We start from the raw sequence: 5,734 nt of genomic DNA, 5'->3' as shown, positions 1-5,734 counted from the left end.
CGCTGAAGGAAGCCGGGCCAGGGTCACCCTGAATTACTGCCTCAGTTGTGCATCAACACAATTGCCAGGGCAACTGAGGAAAGATGCTTTTTAGGGAGCAGCCTTGGCTGCCCCAGCCAGTCCTGCCTCTGCAGCGAGCGACTGCACCATGACCAAAAGTGTCCCGTCGTCTGGAGACCAACTGCTCTGCATAATCACAGCAAACTCGCAACGCTCCCCCCTGCTCTGGGCTTCCCTTGTCAGCTGCCCATGAAACTGGGACTCCAGGAAGCTGGATTGGAGAGCCTGCCTTTTAATGCTCCAGTCCGATCTGCATTTATCTGCAAAGCCGAAACGTTAAAGGGATTACAAGGGGGCTTAGAAGCCACGGGAGGTTCATTGATCCAGTCTTGCGAGCCTCTTCTGCTCGTGCCCTGTAAGAGATCGCTTTGATCCACACCCTGGTTCTTTGGCTGCCTTTGATTTGACCAGAGTTCACATCCAGGTTGGAGGGGATGTGTCCTCCAGCCCCGATTCCAGAAGATTCTCAGACTCTTTTACTCTAAACCGAGAGAAGCTGCTTGCATATTGCCCTAGAGCAGGCATCATCAAACGGCCCGAGGGCCACATGCAGGCCACTTAGCACATTTATGCAGCCACCAGGTGTTTTTGCTGCCACTGCCTGTCCTGCTTAGCAGCCGACTGGTCCCAGGCCCACAGTGCACACTCTCCAATGGCCCGAGGGACAGTGAACTGGCCCCCTGTTTACAAAGCTTGAGGACCCCTGCCCTAGATAGTGGTATAGACCAGGGGTAAGCAAACATTTTTTGCAACGAGCCAGATACTTCATGTTTTAGGGTTTCCGAGCCATACCATCTCAGCTCCAGCTACCAGCTGCACCATTGCAGCACAAAACAGCCCATAAATAAGATGTAAACAAACAGGTGTGACTTTGTTCGGATAATACCTCATTTATGGGCACCAAAATCTGCATGTTGTATAATTTTCATGCATCATGAAATATTATTCTTCTTTCGATTTTTTCCCCCAACCACTTAAAAATGCACCTTGTGAACCACACAAAACAGGTGAAGGGTCAAGTTTGACCAGCTGGCCCAGTTTACTGACCATGACCTAGACCCTCACTATTCAACATATGGTCCATAGACCAGTCTTCAAGCTTGTTAGAAATGCAAAATCTTTTGAGAGGCCGAGGGGGGAGGATTGCTTGAGGCCGAGAATTTGATGCAAGCCTGGGCAACATAGTGAGATCCCATCTCTAGAAAAAACGTAAAAGAATTAGCCGGGTTTTGTGGCATCTTCCGGTACTTGGGAGGCTGAAATGGGAGGATGGATTGAGGCTGGGAGTTTGAGGTTATAGTGAGCCAGGATCATGCCACTGCACTCTAGTCTGTCTCTATAAAAAAGGAAGGAAGGAAGGAAGGAAGGAAGGAAGGAAGGAAGGAAGGAAGGAAGGAAGGAAGGAAGGAAGGAAGGGAGGGAGGGAGGGAGGGAGGGAGGGAGGGAGGGAGGGAGGGAGGGAGGGAGGGAGGGAGGGAGGGAGGGAGGGAGGAAAAAAAACAGAGAGAGAGAGAGAAGGAAAAGAAAAGACGGAAGGAAGGAAGGAAGGAAGGAAGGAAGGAAGGAAGGAAGGAAGGAAGGAAGGAAGGAAGAAGGAAAAAAGAAAGAAGAAAGAAAGAAAGAAAGAAAGAAAGAAAGAAAGAAAGAAAGAAAGAAAGAAAGACAGACAAAATCTCAGGCCCCACCTCAAACATACAAAATTGGAATCTGAATTTGAACAAGATCTCCTGGTAATTCACATGCAAGTGATGTTTGAAGTCCTGGGCCAGAACACAGACTTTTGAAGTCAGAATACCATTGACTAGTTGGCTGTGCAACCTCAGGCAGATAGTTGACCCTCTCTGAGACTCAGTTTCCTTACCTATTAAAATGGGTGTCAATAACTGCACCCCTCGCCCAGGGCTGTAACAAATGATAAGGTACAAAGGATGTCAAACATTTGCCTGGCATCCTCCATGCTTTTAGAACGGTAACTACCGGAGAAGCTTAACTATTTTTAGAAACCTTTTTTGGAGAGATGAGGATGGCTCGTTCAGGATCTACAAACTCCAATCATTTCCGGTACCTGGCAGGTAGCCTAAATATTTGGAGAGGTCCCTGAATGTTGGAGACAAGAGAGAAACCAAGGTCACGCCCCTCTAAACAGAGACTACTCATGTCCTGCCAGTTACTGTCATGTAAGAAAAGTGGCCCCGAAGTGACCCCATCTTCAGATTTTTCAAGAGAAGCTGGAAACCTGGATTGTATTGCTAGAGAAAAGCCTCCTTTTTTAATAAGCTGCGCAGATCAACCCGCACCTGGATTTGACTCAAGGCTTTGCGACCACTGCCTTAGAATAAGTAGTAAGAGACAGTGAATCACAAGAAAATGAGCTAAATTCGATTTTGCAGCCAAATTCCACCAGGGTAGGGACCCGGGCGGTCTAAGATAATTTATTTAACAACCCTCAGCACCAGAAAAACAATCACATCTACTTTGTAACACCTGGTGAGAATTAAATAAATATGGCTCTAAACCAGGCGGCCTCAAACTACGGCCCGAGGGCCACACGTGGGTGTTTTTGCCCGTTTGTTTTTTTACTTCGAAATAAGACATGTGCAGTGTGCATAGGAATTTGTTCATAGTTTGTTTTTTTTTAAACTATAGTCCGGCCCTCCAACGGTCTGAGGGACAGTGGACTGGCCCCCTGTTTAAAAAGTTTGAGGACGCCTGGTCTAAACAACGGAAGCGTGGCACCCGACCAGAGTGAGCACTGGCTATTGCCGCTGTTGTTTTGGGATTACTGTTGTTGTGCAGCAGTTCCTGGGCACGTAGAAAGCAAATTGTCACCGCACACGTGGCCATTTTTGTCTCCCCTGAACAAACTGGTTGCAAAGAGGCAAGGCCAATTAACCTCGCTCTGAAAGCTACCTTGTCTCGGAGCACACTAAGTGCTCAGTTACTCATGAGGTTGTTCCGGCCATGGTCCACGAAGATGCCTTAATCCTCCTCTTAATGAAAATTCCCTCCACAGCCCCAGCCCTGTGGGATTCCTGGAGGCCACCGTGAGAGGATGCTTCTCCCAGGCTCAGCCACCTGTTGGGAGCTGGGACCACGGCCGCTCCACCCCTGCCCCACGTGGGGTGGAGGCGGGACCTTGTGCTGGCAATTGTGAGCTCCCTCTTCTCCAAGACACATGCATGCCTGTTCGTTGTCACTTGTTCTAGAAACCCTGAACCCTCCCGCCCACCCCCCAGATTTTCCACCTAACCCTTTGCACTCAGATGTCGAGTGTGACTCGACACGGTTAGCATGGGGGGCAGCTCGTACGTCAGGCCACATAGTTCTCAAACCCAAGGTCATGACCAACTATACAAAGCGTATGGGGGGTGTTGAGATAGCTGATCACTGCAATGTTTTATGAGGAAGACTCTGAAATGGTGGTGTACGTTGTTTTTCTGGGGGCTTGAGGCCAGTGTTGTAAATTCCTATATATCGTACAAAGAACGCCAAAAAAAGAAAAAATGAAAAACCGATAACGCGTGTGAAATGTATTAGGAAACTAGTACATGATCTTGTAGGAGAATTCAGAGATGGTCCGCTAACTCCCAGCGGTGGATTATTATCCACTAAGTTAGAGCAACGTGTAGATGGAAAGCTCCATACAATCTCATATAACCCTAACAAAAAAAAAACACAAAGCTTGTGACATTTGTTCTAACAGAAAAATCAAAGGAGGAAGAAGAGAGACGATCTATATTTGCAAAACATGTGCATGTAAACCAGGTCTTCGTGTGGGTGAATGCTTCAACAAACATCCCATCATGAAAAATTTATAGAGATTAAAATGACTCTTTGAATGTATCAATAATTTGAAATATTAAAAAAAATCCCAAATAAATAAGTTCGTATGAAAAGAAACTCCAGTTTTTTACTCTACTGCCGTGCTTTGTAAAAAACTGGGGTGTTTAAAAAAATTAAATCCTGAGTACAATAAAGGAATCGAGAAGAAGGCAAGCGGGTGCAAAGGGCTAAAGGTGTGGGTGACAACCAAACTGGGGGGCGCGGATGGTGAAATCCCCATGAAATCCCCATGAAATCTACAAGACTTCGAGGGAGCTTGGGGATCTCTCCTCCCATCTAGGAAACCCCAGAGGGGGGAAACGCGATTTAACTCGGGGCCTCTCGATCTTTCAAGGGTACACGACTCAGCTGGGGATCTCCTTAAAGATCAGGTTCTGATCCAGTCGCTCCAGGGTCAGGGCTTGGAGACTTTGCATTTCTAACCCGCGCCCAGGACATGGTGACACTGCAGCTTCCTGCAACAGATTCGGGTCTGCACGATCCTCCAAGAAGGCTCCATCCAGGTCTCTACTCCGTTGTCACCTCCTCAGAGAGCCCTTCCCCTGGCCACCACCTCTGGAACCCCGGATGTTGTTACCAGAAGGAGGGCAGGAATCCTGTCTGTTGGGTTCTTTGCAGAATCCCTAGCCGGCACTTCCTCCAGCGTGTCGGTTCCCACAGAGCAGACCTTTGGTCTGAGACCAGACAGTCCAGATGCCACGCCTACTGCCGCGTGGCGGCGGTGTCAGGGCTCGGGACAAGAGGAGGCCCCACGGTGCGGGCTGGGGCGGCAGGCACCGCGGCGGGCGCTGAAGGTGGGGGTGACTCACCGGCCCGCCGCCGCGCTCCCAGAAAGGGGACAGAACAAGAGGCAGAAAAAAAAAACAAAAAAAGCCAAGGGCACCCGGTATTCCCAGGCGGTCTCCCATCCAAGTACTAACGAGGCCTGACCCTGCTTAGCTTCCGAGACCAGAGGAGATCGGGCGCGTTCAGGGTGGTGTGGCCCTAGACAGCGGAGGGCGCCCCTGCCCCGCTCAAGAAGCCGAGCCTCTCTGCGCTTCCCCGCCGCCTCCTCCCGCCCCAGGCCCCGCGCCGGGCCGGGGCCGGGCCTGTTGAGTTCTTTGGCCGGCGGGGGTCCCGCGGGCTCCCCAGGACGGTGGTGCCATGTGGGGCGGGGTGGGGGCCTGTCCACACACACACACACACAAGATGCGCCTCCATGTCTGGACCCCCCAAGGTGGAGACCTTCCAACCCCCCTCCTCTCCTCACCTCGCCTCCTTCACCTACCCGCCCCCACCCCCAGCGCGCCCCTGCTGACTGTGCACGCGCGGGCGCTCCCCTTTGTCGCAGGGGCCACTCTCCCACACAATCCCTTCCAGCAGCGCCCCCGCCCTGTGGGTGGGCTGCCGCCTATCCGCCCAGGCCAGGGCTGGGGCACAGCCCATGGGGGAGGGGAGCGAGTGTAGGGACATCTCTCAGGAAGTGTGCCATGGGTGGGGTGAGGTGGGGTGGTATGGGGGCACCGAAGAAAGCAGTCCCCTCCTTCTCCTACCTCTGGAAAACCACCAAGCCCTTGGAGACCTGCCGGCACCTCTACCGTGGGGGCCGGGACCCTACTCTGTGTCCTCCTGTGGCCCAGTCCAAGGGGCCTGGGCCTGGCCGGGGCTGCATTGGACCCCAACCACCCAGGGGTGTGGACTTGCTAAAAATGGGCGATTAGATATTGGATTCGAGGTTCATTTAGGTCATTTCACTAATGAATGCATGTAAAGACTTTCCTAATCCATTTGTGAGGGTGGCAACTGAGAGAGAATTTTAAAGCTGGCAGAATAGCTGAGGAAAGGCAGAGGA

General features: G+C 51.3%; 1 pseudogene; it reads right to left on the bottom strand.

Annotated features, from left to right (window-relative positions):
- Positions 1–4,774: 4,774 nt before the first annotated feature.
- On the bottom strand, positions 4,775–4,893 carry LOC142863268 (uncharacterized; annotated as a pseudogene).
- Positions 4,894–5,734: the final 841 nt, after the last annotated feature.

Source organism: Microcebus murinus, chromosome 21 (genome assembly GCF_040939455.1).
Source record: "Microcebus murinus isolate Inina chromosome 21, M.murinus_Inina_mat1.0, whole genome shotgun sequence".
Lineage (NCBI taxonomy): Eukaryota > Metazoa > Chordata > Mammalia > Primates > Cheirogaleidae > Microcebus > Microcebus murinus.
The sequence above is the reverse complement of the archived record's forward strand: the minus strand, read 5'-3'. Positions and strand labels throughout refer to the sequence as shown.